Source organism: Dromaius novaehollandiae, chromosome 1, assembly GCF_036370855.1.
Source record: "Dromaius novaehollandiae isolate bDroNov1 chromosome 1, bDroNov1.hap1, whole genome shotgun sequence".
Taxonomy (NCBI): Eukaryota; Metazoa; Chordata; class Aves; order Casuariiformes; family Dromaiidae; genus Dromaius; species Dromaius novaehollandiae.
The window spans coordinates 68888649-68908871 of record NC_088098.1 but is presented as its reverse complement, the minus strand read 5'-3'; the positions used below and the strand labels follow the sequence as shown (position 1 = coordinate 68908871).

The following is a 20223-nucleotide window of genomic DNA, read 5'->3' as shown; positions in this document are numbered from 1 at the left end:
TTTTCTGCTGGTAAGTTTTGGCCATAGGTATGCTTTAAGGTTAATGAAAGAGAAAAAAATCTGCTCTGTTCTTCAGCTGAGGTTGTTTACTGTGGCAGTTACACTTTTTGAGCATGGCCCTGATTCCAAAAACTATTTTATAATAATTTTCAATTTTAATCCTCAATAGCGTCCCATCACATTAATGGAAGAATAGGAGAACTCACTAGTGGGTAAAATAATAAATGTAATTCTTATATGTAGATACTAAATCCAACTGATTAGAGATTTAAACTGATTAAGAAAATGTTAGTTTAGGGATCACGGCCTTTTGATTCATCTTTGTAGTTTAACGTTAATAAAGTCAGTCCTCAGGCAGTAAAGTTCTGTTGATCAGTAGCACTATGAAAGTTTGCACAAGCTGAAGACGTCACTTTTTTTTTTTTCCTCTATCAATATCATTCCAGTGTGCATTTTTAGGTATAAATTTTGGCCCTAAGGCATACCAGTTGATTCATAGGGGAAAATACGGCTCTTAAAAACATAATGATATATGAAACAATCCAAGAGCCTCTTTTAACCCTTTTTTCCTTTTGTTGGTCCCTATATTCACCTTTTTTTTGGTGGCTGAATATTTTCACTGGAATATACCCTGCTATGGAATACAAACTACCTAATAAATTGCATTCAGCAATTCACTTTGTGGGCAGTGGGAACTTATAATGTTTTAAATTACAGATTTTTAGAAAATGAAACAAGTAAATTTATCTAAAAAACTAACAGAGATTAAAAAGGAAGCAGCAAAACAAACCATGTATGAGACAACATCAGGAAAAAGCCTGTGTAGGCCAGGTCTCTTTTTGAAAAAGCTGTTAATTTAATCCATCATCCGGCCTGGGTGCAGTGAATTAGTGGTCTCAGCTGAGCCCTTGAAAACAAAGCCACAAGCACAATGGGCTGAATTCTGCCCCTGTTAAGCCTACTAGAGACTTGCCTATGATTAAATGGGAGCAGAATAAGATCTAACTGGCATGCTTTAAGATTCTTTCAGGCAATTACTGCAAAAAAGGCAAAGAATAAATAAGTTAAAGAGACTTCTGTGTCTGCCTGACAATCTGACAACTTCAAGCAGCAAGGCAAACCCTTCCCCACCAGTTACCTGAAATGTTATGACCACTGTTCTACTTGCAGAAAAGATGTCCTGAACGCAGCACCAGTTTGTTCATGATAGAGATCGACTCCAATCCTCTCCCTGCCATATTCAGGAGGAAACCAAATTGCAGCCAAAGAGCTTCTCTAGAGCTAAGGAAGACACCTGGGCTCAGCCCTACGATTAAAGTCCAGAGCAGCAGCTTGATACTGCCAGGTGCCCTTCCAGAAAGTTCAAAGAACAAGCACCACACTTGAGAGATCCTTGAGAATCAGTGAAAACAAACATCTTAAGTTACAAACAGAAGCATCAGCCATGTTATGCACTAATGTTGTTTACTGTTAAAGCTGTTAAGCCCAAACTGTTTAACAGAGCTATTCTGCATTTGCACTAATCCCTATCATTAACCTCTGCAGTACCTGGGTTTTATTTCTGAGTATTCCCACCAGGGAAGTTCACATAACAAAAGAAGCACTTACAAAAGTTGTTTGCAGTGTCATCACAATTCTATACCATTAACACATCTGTGAACACTGCTCACGCTAGGTAAGGCATGGGCTTAAGACTAGAAAGAGGTTTGATTTATGATAGGTTAACTATATCACCAGCAGGTGAGGATCCAAACTTCCTGAGTGTGCACATTCATGCTAGGATCAGTTGAGGCCAGAACCAGGAAATTCAGAGACACATCAAAAAAACAGAGGAAGGAAATTTTTAAAAGAGAGGTTTTTTGTGATGAAAGTTTTTATAGTAAGATACATGGTTCTGTTTGACATTTAAATGCAAAACCAAGTCATGTCTCTTCTTGAAATATTTTTTCCAATAATTAGTAGATCAAGCTATCATTTACAGTGCTCCAATGAAATCAGAGTTACTTCTAGTTTTGGCAGAATTGAATTTGCTGTATTTTGAGAGGAGTCATTCCCTTTTCAGTACTATGGTGAAAGAAAGCCATATAGAGCGAAAGTAACCCAGTTCTGAGCATAAACAAATAAACAACCTGAGTTCTTCCTCACATGGGTCTAAATAAAGGATGTTATGATATTACAAGATGCTGCACTGTGAGCCAGGAAAAACCTGAAATAGTAAAGAAAGAAATGTACTATCTGTTACACAAGCAGGCATTCAAATGGAAACTTCCTGGTGCTAAATCTTTCCCCAGTGAAACCCTAATGACAAGCCCAGTCTCACAGCTAGTGCCAGTCCTGGTGACAGCTGTTGGGACATCGCTTCTGTTGCCCTCGTAAAGTCAAAGCCAATTTTATAAATTTTGCTTGTAATACATTGAGCTAATCTGCTAGTTCCCATCTGACCAGAGTGCTACTTCATCACATAGCCTAAGATGCAGTGTCACCTTCCCTAGAAGAGAGTTTCCAAAGTGAATAGGTCACATTATTTTATGGGGAGAATGGACATAAAAGCACTCTGATGACTTGAGGTGAAGTGGGGAGAAAACACAGTTTTTAACCAGCTGAAATATATTTTTCTTTCATTCCATTTACGTAGTAGATATGATTTTCCCGCTTCAGTCGCAAAGCTTCTGACAAGTGCCTGCCTGACACTGTACCTGGGAGGTCAACAGAGGTATCAATTTATTTTTTCTACAGTCTTACACAGTGTATGGTGATGTCAAACAAATATCTCAAGTGAATACTGGCTGAGTGGTGCCACACACAGCACCATTCACTGAAATTAAGATTAGTCAACAAAGCCAGGAGGCTAACATATGTCAACTAAAATAATTAATTTGTTTCTACACTCATAAGCATACAAGATTAGTTATTTTTACTTCCTCATTCAATTTGCTGCTGAGCTCCTTTGAAACTTCATTCAAAAAAAAAAAAAAAAAAAAGTGTACCATTCAGGAGGGCTCAAGACTTGCAGACCCTTCTTTTTTTCCTCTCTCCTTCAGAAACATCCATCCCAATCTTAGCCAAGCAGACTGAGTAGATACAGAGTGAAAAACTTTCACTGAACACAGTACAGTCATCATTAGCAGTGCATACTCCAGTACCATCTGTCAGGGAGAATAGTGGGACTGTGTGAAAGTATATACTTTTTAGATTTAATATATTAGACATTTTGACTGCTCTCAAGATCTTCTTCCTTATAATCTCAAAGAGAGATGGTCTAGCAAAACCATACCTTCTACATTTTTCTATATCCACAGAGTTTGAAAATATAGAAAAAAACCTGGTCATAGACTCTAAGTCAAGGGTAACCATTGGAACATGAAGTTTCGCAAAACTTCCTGGACATACTATGTCTTGGGCAAAGTAGGGCATATTTAGAAGCATTAAAGGGTTAGTTATGCCTTGAGTTATATTAAAGGCATTTGATGAGCAATCCTGATGGATTGGTCAATACAGCCACAAAATTATCAATTCAGAAAACTCAGTAGGGTTGCCTGACCACATAAAACAAGCACCAATTAAGCTGAATTTACATAGAGTATGCACCTACCAGACTATTCCAAGATCTATGAGATTGGTAGATTTGATATCATTTCATCTTGATATTTGCGTTATGATGCTTCCCTATGAAAGTAACTGAAAGAATGTTCCTTTCTGCTGTGTAGGTTACACAAAGCTTGTACTATAAGGATGACAGGCAATTTCCAAAACATGCTTTGCGAAAAGAATGAGGTGGTTGTCCTCATATTACAATGCTTGCCAAGTGAATGTGCTTGAAATGCACGTTTCTGAATTTCCTAACTGTAGGTGCCACATAAAGATACTCAGCACACCTCAGATGTTTGCTTACTTGATTGCCTACTACTAAGGAAGCAGCAAACACTCCTCCCAGTCAGTTCTGTGATATACTCATATATTTAATGGCCAAAGCCCTGAAACTGTTTGGGAAGTAGAGCTACCCATAAAAAATTCAGATGCAGAACATTCTAAATCAGGCAATTTATTTCTCCCGTTATATATAGAGAAAAGCCAATTGCAGAATGAAGTCTAGATCCATGACCATCTTCCAAATAACCCAAAGAGCAAAAGGTTGGGGAATGTTTGGAATCTGGATTTTTGCATAGGACTTTCTCAGAGAAAGTTGCTATTACTCAAAATTACGGAAACATAGATTTCATTGGATAAAATGGTTTTCTCATTAGCACATTCAACACACAGCAAAGACCTGAAGTAACAAAGCAAATGCTTAATAAAGAGCATAAACAAAATTAACAGGAATTCTTCTAGGCTGAATGTTAGAATAGAGCCAAAACTATTGAAATGTCCGGAACCCAGACAGCGCCTAACTAGTTCACAAGTTCATTCAGGGTAGGGAAGGGGGGAAATGTGGTCAGACACTTCTGTCATTTTGAAGAATATCTGTGGGGCTTAAGCAAACATGATAAATGTTCTCATTCAAATGCACCCGTAGTTATGTAGCTTACTTCCCCTTGATGTCTGGACTTTGACTGCCTGAAAGACTGAAATACTTTGTCCCACAAGCATTTCTGGTTTATTGATTTATTTGTATTCTGCTCTGTCACCATCTCAAAAAGAGATTCCTATTTTGAGCATCCACATTTATAAGCACGATAGGCTGTAAGATCCTCCTTTCTTTAGAACCCTTACAATCACATATTTCTCCTCCATGCGACCAGGTCCTTCCATACTGTTCTTATGTAGGTTGATGCTCTTTGGGAAGTTTTGAACTACGGCCTTTGGCTAACGGTGACCTGAAGCGAACTTCTACTGGGCTGTCTCTCCTTTTGCTTTTAGCTGTTAAACTGCACTCAAGAGAGCTAAAAAGAACCTGAGCATTTTCCTAACATTAATGTAATGTAATTCACTGTCTTTTATTCACACAAAGATACTGGAAAGAAATTTCGCTATATACTAAACTTTCTGTAGAAATGTATCTAGTTATGAGAATGTTGGGGAGTCTCTAACTTTTAGGGATGAAAAAGGCTTCTACTCTAACCTTGTACCAGTTTATCCCTTGCTTTTACTACTTAAAGCTACAGTATAAGGTCTGAGCAATCACTGGTCATATACTGGTTCAGATCCATTTTGCAATATAAACTTCCTGTTCCTTCTCCCAAGAAGGACTGTCCTGCTTTGATCCAGATGCAGGGCTCAATTTTAAGTATCAGTCACATTCTCAGACAATTGAACTCATAAGTAAAGAAAGATTGTTGGGAAAAATTATACCATTAACTCACAAGGCACTTTTGGAGAGAGCATTACACAGACAACAATGGGACAGAAAACAGGCTCACTAGCTTAGCCATAAGGTTAGGCTTGGCATTGTATAATGCAGCCTCTGTTTTTAATCTTCACAGAGGAAAGTCAGCACCATCTTTCACATGGGCTTAATGTTGTGAGAGTTCTCTTTTTATAAATGCCCAGAGTCACTTCAGGGCTGGTGCTAAATAAAGCAGGCAGCAAGAATGTAAACTACTGCCCGATGTTTTGTTTTGCTGCATATAGCCACCAGGAAAAGTGGAATATTTCATAATCCCCAGAGTATAAGTGGAAAAGTCTGCAGTATAGCTCTGTCTTATTTTGGCTATGCAACAAGAAAGAAACATTAACCATTCTCAGGCTGCACATCAATGCTTCTCAGCCAGTGCTGTGTGACCTGGCATCAATGTCATCTCTGAACATGTTATGAAGTACATAGTTTTCCAGAGAGCAGACAGAACAGGAAAAGCTCAGCCCCGGTATTACTCCATTAGCTGGGGAAAGCTACCAGTTGTACCTATTTGTTACAATTCCTGACTGAATTTAGAAAGAAACATTAGAGCCAAACACTTTCTAGTTTTAATTGCATTCAGGCTAATTTATCTGCCCAGCTCTTTCTCAGAAGCTGTGTGAGGCAGCTAAGGGAGAGTATGAGGGAGAAGAAATTCCCTGCTTTGCAATCCATGTATTAGCCACAGCAATCCTGGAGCTGCAATGGCTCTCATGATCTTACTGTGCTATTTTCAAGTAGCAGCCCATCTTCCAGTTCTGTTGGTCTCGTTGGACGCTAGTCTCATTACTTCCAGTTTCCTTTCCGACAGACAGTGGGTCAAACTTGCCTCTCGTTTCCAATCACGTTAATCCACAGTTAATTCATTGATCTCCATGACATTCTGACAAGTTCCTACCATGCTGAGAATAAAAGGTTCCCACTTGTAAACGATCTGAAAACATAAGTTACAGAGAAACAGAGCATTAATTCCAGATCCTGCTCAGGTCAACAGGAGTCCTACCACTAGTTTCAACAAAAACACGATTTGGTCCTGATGTACTAAATAAGTGCAGTGCAAGTCAGTATACATGCATTTGACAGGAGACCAAACCAACTTCTGCTTCCAGCTACTGCTACACAAATCTCTTGATTTTAATGTGGCCACACACCCCCTAATTCATTTTCAGGAGGTCTCCTATGTGTGATTTTAAAAAAACAGTGCTTAGCAGTACCTTGTGTTCATGACCAGAATACAGTGGCACTTTCAGCTTTCTAAACATTGGATGCACCTACTACATTTGATGTAAGGATGAAAAAGAATAGCCATCTCCTCACCTTCTTCTTTCTGAAGTAAGCACTTGCAAATCTAAATGGAAACAGTCATATATTTGAAGAACTCCTGTGTTGCAGTTTATGGCAATGATGTGAGCAGAATAATGTGCAAACCACACCTTCTTCTGGTAGCTCTCAAGCATGATTAGTACAAGACATAAACAGCTATGTAATGGACAACATATGCAGCTTTGAAAGATTACCTTAATGGACAAGAACATTTGGCCAACATTATTCCACCAGTCACTAACTGATTACCTTATTTCTCTAGAACAGGTCTTGTTCTAGTTGGCAGGTGACCTTTCCCTGAAAGGAAAGGGACCTTGAAGGAGTATGACAAATCAAGTTGTGCACTTCTTGACTCCTGACAACATCTTATCAGCAAATTGTTAACAATACTGAGTTCACTGTCTTTGAGAGGTATCTACGGTACAGTTTAAAGAACATATTAGTACACAAATATTTACTCAAAGATGTTGCAAGTAACAGCAAACCATTTTTTCTTGTGTCTTCTGCCATCATTTACACTGTGATCTGCATGGTGCTGATACTGTAGTGATCAGCATGACTAGAACTCCTTCCTTGATACCACATGTAACACTGGAAGCGTTTATTTTAAAGAAAGGCAGAGCGATATCTGTACTGAGGGCCAGAATGGTTACACTGAGGAAGTGGGAAATTAACACATCTATTATATTGAAGCATTAGTCACATTAAGTCTACTCAAGGAAAAGTTTGGATATGATTGCATAAAAATTGTCTCAGTTCCTTACTGCATATTTTTGTCTCTACATATCTAACTGAATTTCAGAAAATTTCACTAATATCTCTTGGAGCCAGGGAGAGATTATAATTTATTTTACAGAAAGAGCCTAAGTCCTTGTTTGTAGATCCTCAGTTTACTAATATTGATTCTTCTGTGTCTCAGATGTTTAGGGTCTCACTTGGCTCAAAGTATGAAGTTCTGGTTTAAGTTCAAGTACTTCCGACAAGCATCTAAACATTTATGTTATTTATGCTGTACTGGTTATAGAATACAAAGGTGCAATGTCAAATAAAGTCTATTCCAGGCATTTTAGTGTTCATACACATTTGAAAAAGACTAGCATAGTTTTGGTGTTTTCAATAATGGGAAATATCAAAGAATTAGAGAAAAGATCATATTTGAAATCTCTGTTAATAGAGATAATGATGTGAGTTATCTGTGAATTCAGCCCAATTTTATAAAAGTGTGTGTGTGTGTGTGGCTAGGGGGTGGGAGATTCCTGAGGGTAGGGAACAGAAAACATTGAAGCACTGAAGAGCAAATGTGAAATTTTTAGATCAATATGCTCTCAAAGTTGATGCAGTCAAAAAAATCTGAGTGTTCACTGGATGCTAGAGTAATTCTGCAGATCAAGGCACAAGCTTTGAAGAGTGGTTTGCTGCTTTTCTGAGCAAATATGTTGTTTCAGCTTCTATTTGATGTTGATTAATACCTACCAAATATTTGGCAGGCTAATCTTGATCACTTTTCCTCCAGCAGTTCACAATCATCTCCCTCAGGGATGTGTATGTCAGCATATTATCTAATTATAATGTGATAGCTGAATCTGCTGTTAAAAAAGAATAGATGAAGAGAAGGAGACAATCTATAACATGATAAAATATCCACTTTTTATATGTTTGTGCATCTTTAATCACTAAAGGAGACTGATTTCCAAATAAATTGTGAAGAAGGAGGAGCAAAAGAATACCGTGTGATGAGTAGAAATAAAATAGACACATAGTAGTGAATAATGGAATTAAACAACATGGGAGATTTGTCTTCATAAGCTGATCCTTCCAAGAAACAGAGGGGAAAGGGAGGCGGAGATCAGTGAGGACATCAGAACATACAACTTCCAAATGGTTTTGGATGCTTCTCAAGGGAAATAAGAAGCTGCAAATAGACGTGAGGACAAATGGCAATGAGTCTACAAGACTATTTTCCCCTCAGGAAATGATGGAATATTATTTATAGGCAGGGAGCCAGCAGAATAGTTGTTACCACATCTAGTTCTAATCAACTTAGCTATAGGATGGGAGGGTAAATGTACAGACGTCAGAAAAATTAAAGATGATTGCCGCAATAGGCGGTTGCAACTCAGTCGCCTTTCGTGAACATCCAGTGGTATTATTATAATCGGAAATGAATTTATGACACACTTAAGCTTATCAGCAATTAACATTTCTGTTTTGAGTGTTGCTGAGTTGAATCACCAAAACAGGGCTGAAGACAGTCCACCCCAAGCATATGCACACAAATAAAGAAGTGCTGAGAGGACAGCGTTATGGGGGAAGCTCTCACACTTTTACTACTGAGTACCTCTCTGAAGTGCCTGTAAACTAACATATGCAGCATGGGGAACAAACAGGAGAAATTAGAGGTCTGCATGTAGCTGCAGAGCTATGATCTCATCAGGATCACACAGACATAGTGGGAAAGCTCACACGACTGGAGTGCTGCAATGGATGGGTACAGGGTCTTTAGGAAGGACAGGGCAGGACAGCAAGTTGAGGAGCTGCCTTTTATGTGCAAGAGCAGCAGGAAAGGAGCTCTATCTTGGGATGGGTGATGAGCCACAGCTGGTCAGGATTAGAGGGCAGCCCAATGTGGGGGACTTTGTGGTGGGTGTCTGCTAGAGAATGCCTGATCACGGAGAAGCAGCAGATGAGGCCTTCTTCAGAAAACTGGAAAAAGCCTCATGTTCACAGGCTCTGGTCCTCATCGGGGATTTGACCCCCCCCAGTATCTGGTGGAAATGCAACACATCAGGACACAAGCAGTCCAGGAAGTTTCTGGAATGCATTGATGACAACTTCCTAATTCAGGTGACGGAGGAACCAATAAAGACAGGTGCTCTGCTGGACCTCATGCTTACAAACAAGGAAGAACTGCTTGGGGTTGTAGGTTGGGGCAGCCTTGGTGCAGCAACATGACGTGACAGAGTTCAGGATCCTGAGAGGAGGGAACAAGCCAAAATACAGGGCCAGAACTCTAGACTTCAGGATAGTAATATTTGGCCTTTTCAGGGATCTGCTTGGAAAAGTCACATGGGAGATGGTCCTGGAGAGAAGAGTGATCCAGGAGAGCTAGTTGATTTTCAAGACTCTTCTCCCTCCAAGTTCAAGAATGGTCCATTCCAACATGCAGGAAGTCAAGTAAAGGTGGGAGATGGCCTGCATGGATAAACAAGGAGCTTCTGACTAAACTCCAATATGAAAAGAAAGGATACAAGAGGTTGAAGCAGGGTCAAGTGATCTAGAAGGAACATATAGAGACACTGCCCGAGCATGCAGGGCTGGGGTTAGGAAAGCCAAAGCCTGCCTGAAATTGACTGTAGCAAGGGATGTGAAGGCCAAAAAGAAGGGCCTCTACAAATACATCAGCAGCAAAAGGAAGACTAGGGAAAATGCGGGCCCACTGCTAAATAGGGCAGAGGATGGTAACAAGGGACATGGAAAAGGCCGAGGGATTCGATGCCTTCTTCACTTCAATCTTTACTGATCAGATTTGCTTTCAGGAATCTCAGGCCCCTGAGACAAGGAGGAAAGTCTGGAGCAAGGAATACTTACCCTCAGTGATGGAGGATCAGATTAGGGAACATTTAAACAAATTGGACATATACAAGTCCATGGTATGCTTCCATGAGTGTGCTGAGGGAGCTAGCCAATGCGCATGCCAGGACAATCTCAACTGTCTTTGAAAGGCATAGCAGTTGGGGGAGGTTCCTGAGAATTGAAGGAAAGCAGATATTATTCTTATCTTCAAAGAGGAGGATCTGGGGAGTTACAGGCTGGTCAGCCTTACCCTGAGGTCTGGGAAGGTGATGGAGCAAATAATCCTGGAGACCCTTTCTAAACATATAAAGCACAAGAAAGACAAAGCAGTAGTCAGCACGGGTTTATGAAGGAGAAATCATGCTTGACTGACTTGATAGCCTTCTATAATGAGATGACTGGCTTGGTGGATGAGAGAAGAGCAGTGAATGTTTTTTATCCTGACTTTAGCCAGGGTTTTGACACTGTCTCCTATAACATCCTTATAGACGAGGCTGATGAAGGATGGGCTAGATAAATGGATGGCGAACCGCTGGGCTGAAAGGTTTGTGATCAGTGCACAAAGTCTAGCTGGAGGCCAGTCACTAGTGGTGCCCCCCAGGGGTCAATATGGGGGCCAATACTGTTTAACATCTTCATTAATGACCTGGATGAAGGGACGGAGTGCACCCTCAACAAGTTTGCAGGTGATACAAAACTGGGAGGAGCAGCTGATACACCAGATGGTTGCACTGCTATTCAGAGAGACCTTGACAAGCTGGAGAAATTGGCCAACAGGAATGTCTTGAAGTTCAAGAAAGGGAAATGCCAAGTCCTACACCCGGGGAAGAATAATCCCATGCACTGGTCCAGGCTGGGGGCTGACCAGCTAGAGAACAGCTCTGCAGAGAAGGACCTGAGGGCGTGGTGGACAACAAGTTGAACATGAGCCAGCAATATACCATTGCAGAGGCAAAGGCCAACAGCCTCCTGGGCTATGTTAGGAAGAGCGTTGCAGGTCAAGGGAGATGATCCTTCCCTTCTGCTCAGCTCTGGTGAGGCCACATCTGGAATGCTCTATCCAGTTCTAGGCTTCCCAGTACAAGAGAGACATGGACCTACTAGAGCAAGACCATCAAAGAGCTGCAAAGATGATTAAGGCATTGGAGCATCTGTCACAAAAGGAGAGGCTGAGAGAGCTGGGGTTATTCAGCCTTAAGAAGAGAAGGCTTAGGAGGATCTCATCAGTGCATGTAAATACCTGGTGGGAAGGTATAAAGAAGACACAGGCAGACTCTTCTCACTCTTCTCACACAGAAAATTCTGTTTAAACCTAAGAAAAAACTTTTTTTATGTTAAGGGTGATCGAACACTGGAACAGGTTGCCCAGAGAGGTTTCAGAGTCTCCATTCCTGGAGATCCTGAAAACCTGACTGGACACAGCCCTTAGCAAACTGCTCTTAGTGATTCTACTTTGAGGTGGGGGGGTTGGACTAGACGGTTTCCAGTGGTCCCTTCCACACTCAACCTTTCTGTGATTCTGTAAATCTGTTGTGGGAACTAAAGCTTTAATTTTAAATCCAAATTTTAGCTTCTTTACAAGATTATTGCAGTAAATACTGCAATAGAGATATTGGTATAAGTAAAGTAAGTAGGAGCTGGTACATTAAATTAATCTGTAGCTTTAAAAAAATTTTTTTGAATGCACTTATATTTATTAGTGAAATTAAGCAGTACCAGTCTTTGAAACAGACTTGTGTGATTTTCTACCATTCAAAGGAAGAAAAAAACACAATCTGGACTATTTATTCAAAATGAATCAGATAAGAAACTTCCAAATGTAGTTGCTGGAGACCGGTGATGAAGCAGAGGTCTACAAAAATCTAAAAAAAATTGTAAAAGAATTACTTTAGAGTAAATGATACACTTTCTACAGTTTTTAGTTGACCTCTAAAAATCACACATCAGATATATAATTTCCTATTCAATGGTTATGAAGACTAGAATATGGGATAGGCATTCTTGTGCTGATTCCTTTGAACTACTTGCATCAGTTCTACCTGAGAAGACATACTGATTTTGACTGTTCTTCTAACACATTCCATTTTACAGATGCTGTTACTCAAAAAGTGAGGAAGACCTTAGTGCCAGCAGGGCTGGTGAGGCAGGCAGCCCTGTACAGCATCAGAGAGAGAAGGATATCACAGCAAAGGCAAACCAAAGCAGTGGAGCAGGAGTGGAACGATGAGGAGAGTTGGGCTGCCCGGAAGCAGCAGCTCACCAAGCCGTCTGAACACCTAATGGATGGTGGCCTCCCTGTTTTTACTTTTCAGACTGACTCAGGCTGCTACCTCATTCCCGTTTCCTGTCACTGAGGCTGTACCCTAAAAACTCTGCAGGTCCCTCTCTCATACACTTTGCTGATCTGATTGAGTATAGTTCAATAGCTTCTTGTGAAGGTAGGAATATATTTATCCCTATTTGAGAGAAGAAGGAATTGAGACACTGAATGGACACATGACTAAATGAAGGAGAGAAACTGAAGAGTTGAGTAGTTATGCACACACTCTGGAACAAGAAATATTCCACAGAAAGCACTTTCTTCTAATGTCGCCTTGTAGGGACGGACAATCAGAGCATCACTCATCACACTAAGAACAGCCCCAAGACACGAATCATATCTAGGAAAATCCAGGCTCTTCTGACTATCCAGAAAGGCACACAGAGTTTGCAGAAAGACATTATGTAGCTAAACAAAATGCAGCCTGATGAGATGCCAATCAACCACTGGATGTCATCACCAACACCCCCCGCCCCTCCTAAATAAATAAATAAATGAGAGAGAGAGACTGGATTTGTTTGATTGTTTGGATTGAGGATATTTCTTTTTTCTTCCTTTTCTGTATTTATGGACTAAGTTTTATTAGAACACTAGTTTGTTTTAAATTTTGCTTTCAAACCAGTGGGAAAAGACACTTTTCTATTTAGCTATAATAATCCTGATCTGCCTGAGAAAAACAAAGAGAAGCAAAACAAAAATGCAATCAGAAGAGAAACTCTATTTATTTGATCTCCTACCAAGGCACAGCTCCTTAAATAAAATCATAGTTCACTATTGCATATTCACCAGAATAATATAAAATCCTATTAAGATGATATTTGCTTACAGCTGAACTAGTTTGCCAGTAATAAGTTTACTGTTTGGAAAACTAATTAGAAATGCATTTTAACAGTTATTGCTTTCAGAAACCAAAAAGATACTAATCCACCTACCTACAGATTCTAATATCAGGAAAGACTAAGAGGGTTTGAAAAGTCATTTCTTTATCCTGAAATGGCTTAGCAAGCGAAACACTTTAAAGCTTTTCTTCAGAACAAAACCAAAGGTTTTAAAGCTCCTCACAGAACACCTCATAATGGAACAGCCTGAATCTGGGTGGTTAGGACATTCTTCTGGATGGCAAGTTCTCCCATTTGAGGTTAAAGCAGGAATGTTATATAAAGAAGTGGTTGTGCCACAATATTTTGTTTTTTTTCCCTCCTTCCAGAACAGGGAGATGCCCAGGGATAAAAATATAAGAGTTGTTGTCAAATAAATTATTCAAGTTTTCTAGAATCTCCAAAGTGTTCTGTGTGAATTCTTTTCAGAAAAAAATTGGTTCGGTTATTCGTTATCTATTTGTTAAATGTCATCAGATAAGAGTGGGTGAAGTACTGAGAGGAAAAAAAAGTGAAAAACGATGGAAATTCCATTATGATATAAGTTATTCTGCCATATTCATCACTGTGGTATTTGTCTGGAGCAGAAAAAGGAAAAAAAGAAAAATAAAAAACAGAAACCTCAGTGGAGGGAAAGGAGGTAGTGGTAGAGCTTCTAATGAAAAGGAGGGTTACGGTATGGGTGGTTTAACCATTTGTATCCTGTTGCACTTCATGGAAAATTCCATGGCAAAAATCTTTTAACTTGCATTCAAAGCTTTGATTACTGCAGAACACCATACATATTATCATTCCCTTTGGCCAGCTAATATTTTGCAAAGCATCTACCCCTAATAAATTGCAAAGGTATTTCTCTAGCCCTGAGAATAGATTTGGCAAGTGAAATCACTACTGGATTTACATGTCAGGAAAAAAGTTCACAAGTTTATTTTTGACAAAATATAAATTTAAGTGCAATGTAGAAACATCTCCTTCTATCCTTCCTCAGCTACTATAAATTGCCTGAATGAAATGTGCAGTTGTTCTGAAATGTGCTCTGTTCAGCATTATAACCTTATATTCAACAGTCTCTTTCTTTAGAGAATCTCAAGCTCCTTTGCAAAACTGACTTACCGCTGTGTGAGCTAAATATTGGCTTGGTTCACCCACCACTAAGTTCATGGCCAATAAAGGGTGACAGCTGTTTAACAGCATCTGGTAAGTTTAGCAAATCAGGAATAATCTTGTTTAAAATTTGACAGAAATGTCAGAGATGATATGATTATTCTTGTGAAACACCCTGCAGTTTTCCTGAAATTCAAGGTGGGGTTTTGCTACCAGACTAAGACTCAACTCCACCTACAGGCTAGTGGAGAGCCAGTCAAATGGAGCTTACAGAACTCTCACCAAAGTAGCCACCTACCTCATTCCAAAGTAGATGTCTAGAGCACAGTTAGGTTGCCCAAACACTGATGCCTAATGCCATTTGAGATCCCTTAGCGCACTTGAGACATTGGTGCCTCAATGTCTCAGGTGGGACTGGCAAACGTGTCACAGGAGCAATGTGAGACATTGCTTCTCCTCCTTCTGGAGGAGTAGCTGGAGGCCAAGTACAATACTCCTGAGAGTCCACAATGGCACTAGTGCCTGTGTGTGAAACAATGCTCTAGTGACTGGTCAGTAGATTAGCTCTGTAGGCTCTCCTGATGGCACTTACTAGATTGACTAAAATGGAAACACAGACTCCTAGCTCACATGCAGACACCTTAATATAAAGGAACCTAATGTGTCTTAGACTCAGAGTGAAACCCATCCTCTTTCTCATCCACATGAAAGCAGATGGACAGAACAGTGGTTTTCTGCCTGTCTCATTGTGCAAAAACATAAACATGTTCTATATTAATATAGAATCATATCAGCTTTCTTGGTCTCCCAATGTCATTTGGGACAGTGTTTGTGCCAGACATAGAGGTGAATATGGCAAAAAATCAGGTCACATTTCCTAAATTACAACATTAGAGAAACTGGTAGTGAACCTAAGACTTCTTCCCTGAAACTACAAATGAATAGTTGTAAGGTCACAAAAGCTAGAAGACTGAAGATAAGAACAGTACCCCAAAATACAGTTAAGTCATTGTTGTAAAGTGATGCAAAAATTAGTGCAGGAACATTTGTTTAAATCTAAAGCTCAAATAAACCTTTCAGGTTCACCTACGGAGCTTCCCTGTACTGGCTGTAAAAAATGAATGTCAGGTTAATCTGGCAACACTATTTCCACAAGCTACGTAAAGCTGGTATCTCCATAGGACTAAATCAGGAAATAGGGGACCTGGTATCGACTGTTGGGTAGAGATCGGTCCCTTCAAGTTTTCCATACTAAAGGGAGGAGGGACTGATACATACGAGCTGCTGCCATGGGGAAAGAGCATTTATCTCCTGGGTCTCCGAGTCAGCATGCAAAGTAGTGAGGGCAAAACTGACTGCTTCCTCTGCAAATAGGATCTGTGTTTCACCTAGGGGCTGAGGAGGTGGAGTTTTCCTCTCCAATGGCCTCCTGTATGAGTTTCCTTAAGGAAAGCACTGAACTCTCCCAAGCAGTAGAGGACTCAAATTGCAACAACAGGCAAACTGTTTCTAAAGCCTCTCCCACTCAGTTCTCAGGCCTCTCTCCTGAACAATTTCATGGCAAATTGCAACGAGATTTGGGGAAACCAAGGAGCCTTGCTAAATGCCTCCGTCACTCATAACTTATGTTAGAAGGGAATATAGAGCTAATTATTAAATGCATCATGAGTTTCAAAATGAAAACCATTAAGAAACACTTTTAAACCTCTCCTGTTATTTGCAGATAAAGCAGGAGCAAAACTCTGCTTTCCCACAAAAGGTTATATTTTATGTAGAGGAGAGTTTCCTCAGTTCTGAACAAGCCAGGCAGACAAGCAAGAACTATGAAATTGTGCATCCTACTTATACCTGCTGAGGATTTACTCATTTTCTCCCCTTCAGAAATGGTGCTTATCTTTTCATGTGTTGAGGAATTCTTAGGCATTTGAGAGAAAGAAAAGGAACAGCTGTTTACCTCCCAAAATCTTTTTCCATCCCAGTGTTCAAGAGGGACTGTAGGCAAACGCTGCATTGATTTGATGCGATTTTTATGCATATTACTGAACTTTGTCCTCGGTCACAGCTATCAACACTGAGCAAAACAAGCGTGCCATTTATCAGAAAATGTTGTTATTCTTGTTATACGCACTCAGAGAACTGCAACACAACCGTTAAATCTTTCACTGAAAATGTAACTTGCATACTGGATCAAGCTTTCCTAACCACAGCAGGAGATCAATTTGTGCCCTTAAAAAACAAGTTACCATCTTTATCTTAGCTTGAATACCTTGCAGTATTATGAATGATCATAATTGCACAGCTCTTTTTATACCACAGGTTCATGAATATGAAATACTCTGATTAAAGTAACACTGAAGTTTTGTTTTAAGGGAATTCTATACACATTCATCTCTGGAGGTAGCTCCATTCAGGTTAATGGACTTGCAACAGGGATCAGTTCTGCCTGCTGTGCCTAAACACTGTCTCACATAATGCATACAACCAACAATTAGATGATGAAGTGGCATGGTAAAAAGGAGATTTAGCTTGCTGGGGTGAAACAGGGTGAGCCTCATATTACAAGTACAAAAAAGTCATATATGAGTTAGCTTGAGGGAAAGCAGTCACACTGAAACAAAACAGCCCTGCTTTCATTAAGGCCAAAGCTCCAGCTTTTTTGTTTCCTCCTTAACCCACTTGGTAATTATTGTGCACATCCAGCCAAAGCAAGCCATGACATTCTCAGACACAGAATTTGGCATGCCAAGACCCCATCCAGTGCAGCATGAGGACTCTTCTATGCTGTGACTCATAGCCTGCTTCTGGCTACATCTGCCATCTCAGTTGTCCCAAAACAACCCTTCCGGTTGGTATCACAAGGGCCATGCCCAATCCCAAAACAACCCAAAAAGAAGAAAGCCTATGTGGTAGATCAGAACCCTTGACCACAAGGCACTTTTTTCAACAGGAAGGTGATTAATGCCTTCTTAATAGATTATAAGAGTAAGAGCCATTTTTCTGCAAGCAAGGAGCAGCTGTGGCAGGGCAAGGCCAAACCTGGGAGACAGCAGTATGTGAAGCAAGCTAGGGAAATGAGAAGATTCAGATAAAAAAAGGCAGGCAAACTTCCAGGCTATCATTTTTGGTGGAGTCGGCTTCGCAGTGAACAAGAGTCAGAATGATCTTTCTTAGCAACAGCAACCAAAGTAGGGCCACAGAGTCTCCAGTGTGACAATGAAAATGGTCCAGCTGAGTATGGGGAGAAGCAGGCCTAACTAGGAACACAGTATGCTTTCGCTGAGCAACAGAAAGAGTAAAGGCGGATGTCCGAAGATCAAGTGTTAGATCTTCCAGCAAATCTGGCAAGTTTGCCAAGTAGATTATTATGACTTTTGATTTTGACAGCCAATTTTATCTGATGGTTACAGTAAGCCAGAGACCTCCCAAGTGCAAAAGCTGAGCAAGAGATCAGATATGAATTGTTTTTTCCCCCAACATAAGCTTCGACACCAATCAGTTTTATATGTTCTACTTCCAAATGCCAGAAATTATTAATACATCAGTAAGCCAGGGCTCCAACAGCAAGCTTAGCTGCATGCACCGTGATGGGGAGTTTCTTATGTGAAAACAAAATGATCCATCAGAGGTGATCTCAGAAAACTACCTGCAGTAGGTGTTCCTAAACTCTGTATCTTTCCTCCGCTTTTCTAGTGGCTGCGCCTCCAAAGTTGGGCTCCTTTCCTCATCCTCCTTTGGCCCATCCCAAATGAAAAGTGTACGTCCTGGCCGCAACTAGGTCCCTGTAGGTGCTAGGCCTGTAAGATGGGCTAGACAGGCTACACAGAGCAGCAGTCACCACCAGCCAGCTGAGGGGCACTGAGCACACTAAGTGCCTGTGTGAAGGTGTTTACCCCATACAGGCAAAGTGAGGATCTGCTGCCTGCACCACATAGTTTTTGTAGCATAAGTGTTACATAAGAACCTGCTGCAAGGGGAGACTGCTGCAACTGGTTTGGGAGCTTCTGGAAATGATGGCTTAGGAAGCTGTCGCATTTAAGAGAAAACCTCTTCAAATGTCACCTTACATGGAAGAATTATGCTAGAGTACTCTTAATTTATGTTATCAATAACAGTTACTTAATACTCTCCTAATGGAAAATAAATTGAGTTATGGTACTCTGCATCTTCAAGCAGAAATACTGAGATAACAGCATTACATTTCACCTTTTTGTTATGAACCTGAGTATCAGCTCACCTTAGAGAAAAGAATCTTCTCTCTTGCTCTTCACAGTATGTGCATGGCTTTTAATTTCTGGGGAGGTGAGGAACCATATCTGAAAATAATGTTATTAAAGCAGACACCAAATTGTTGGTGAGACTCAATTAATTATTGATCTATTTCAGGAAAGAGCAGAGGAAACTTATGAATTATGTTTCCCTGTTCCTCTAGCGTACAGTTTGTGTCATTTGAATTGTGTCCTAATTCAAGCAAAAGTTTAATCTGTTTTGGGGAAAAAGAGGGGGGAAAGAATTATATTATTCATGCCTCAAAAGTCTGAAGCTCCCACTTTTAATAAATCATAGCATTTCTTAAATCAACTATTGTTCCAAACATATCCCCATTCTCCTTTCTGTGATGAGAAATATACTTGTACTTTGTATTTGCATAGCTGAGTGAGTGCCTTGGGGGCACATACAACTTTCCTATTTATTTATTTATATTTTGAAACAAAAAGGTTTATAATCCATTGACAGGACAATAAACTGCCATAACATTACTGGGAAAGGCCCAGCTTTAAGCCTTATGTAGGGATTACATTTTTACTGGCCTTGGAATCAACTGTTTGCTTATGCAGGGAAGAAAGTAAATCATGCTTCCAAAGGTTAAAAATAATTAAATAAAACAAAACAAAGTAAAACAGGAACATGCTTAGAGTACCCAAGACCCCCTAACACCCTCCTGCTGTTCTGACCACTGCTGCTTTGACAAAGATACGATGGAGAAAATTGCACTTTCATTCTACTACCAGCAAACAGTGTTGGGCACTCTGTGGTACTGATCACAGGTACTGATCCAAGATGACAATACAAGCTCACCAGTGACTTCAGGAAGTTTGGAATCATTTTGCATGGGCAAATGCAGTATATCCCTGAAGAGCTTAAATCTGTTATCAGGGAAAGCAGAGACAGATAAGAAGGAAAAAGAGAAGTGCAAAAACTATGAGAAGGAAATGAGAACACAGTGTTTGGATGCAAGTCCCAAATCTGTTCAGACGTTCAGGATTGACAACGCATGGGAATCTAGAGCTAATTTTCATTCCCACACAGAGCAAATAAATGAGCTCAGTACTCAAACAACTCATCCTCCTTCATCTCAGGACTCCTTTCATCACTGTGATGCTTCCACGTTCACTGTGCTTCATCAGCCTTGCTTTCATTTTCTCTGTTCTGCTACCCCATCTCATTTAGCACCAAACTTTTTCTGTGTCTCCATATCTACTGGCGTAACTAAGTAGCCTGTATCCAGCTTTGGACTTATCATTCAGCTACTATATGTCTCATTGCTCTGTACAAAGTTCTAGGCATCACTGGCAAATAAAGAACATGAAACAGAAACTTCAGTTCTGTAGAGGCCTGTTTGTTTTGGCTGTAGTTGTAGTTTTTATTAATAAATGCCTCCTGGTAGACTAGACTTCTATTTAACATGACATGTT

The 20223-nt window shown here is 40.2% G+C and overlaps 1 long non-coding RNA gene across 2 annotated transcripts in view; it reads right to left on the bottom strand.

The window, feature by feature from the left end:
- Positions 1-3752: 3752 nt before the first annotated feature.
- Positions 3753-20223, bottom strand: part of LOC112990492 (uncharacterized) — a 48995-nt gene continuing 32524 nt past the window's right edge. For both annotated transcript variants that reach the window (XR_010390142.1, XR_003261090.2), the window contains exon 5: positions 3753-6266. This is a non-coding gene — a long non-coding RNA (uncharacterized LOC112990492). The remainder of the gene's footprint in view (positions 6267-20223) is intronic.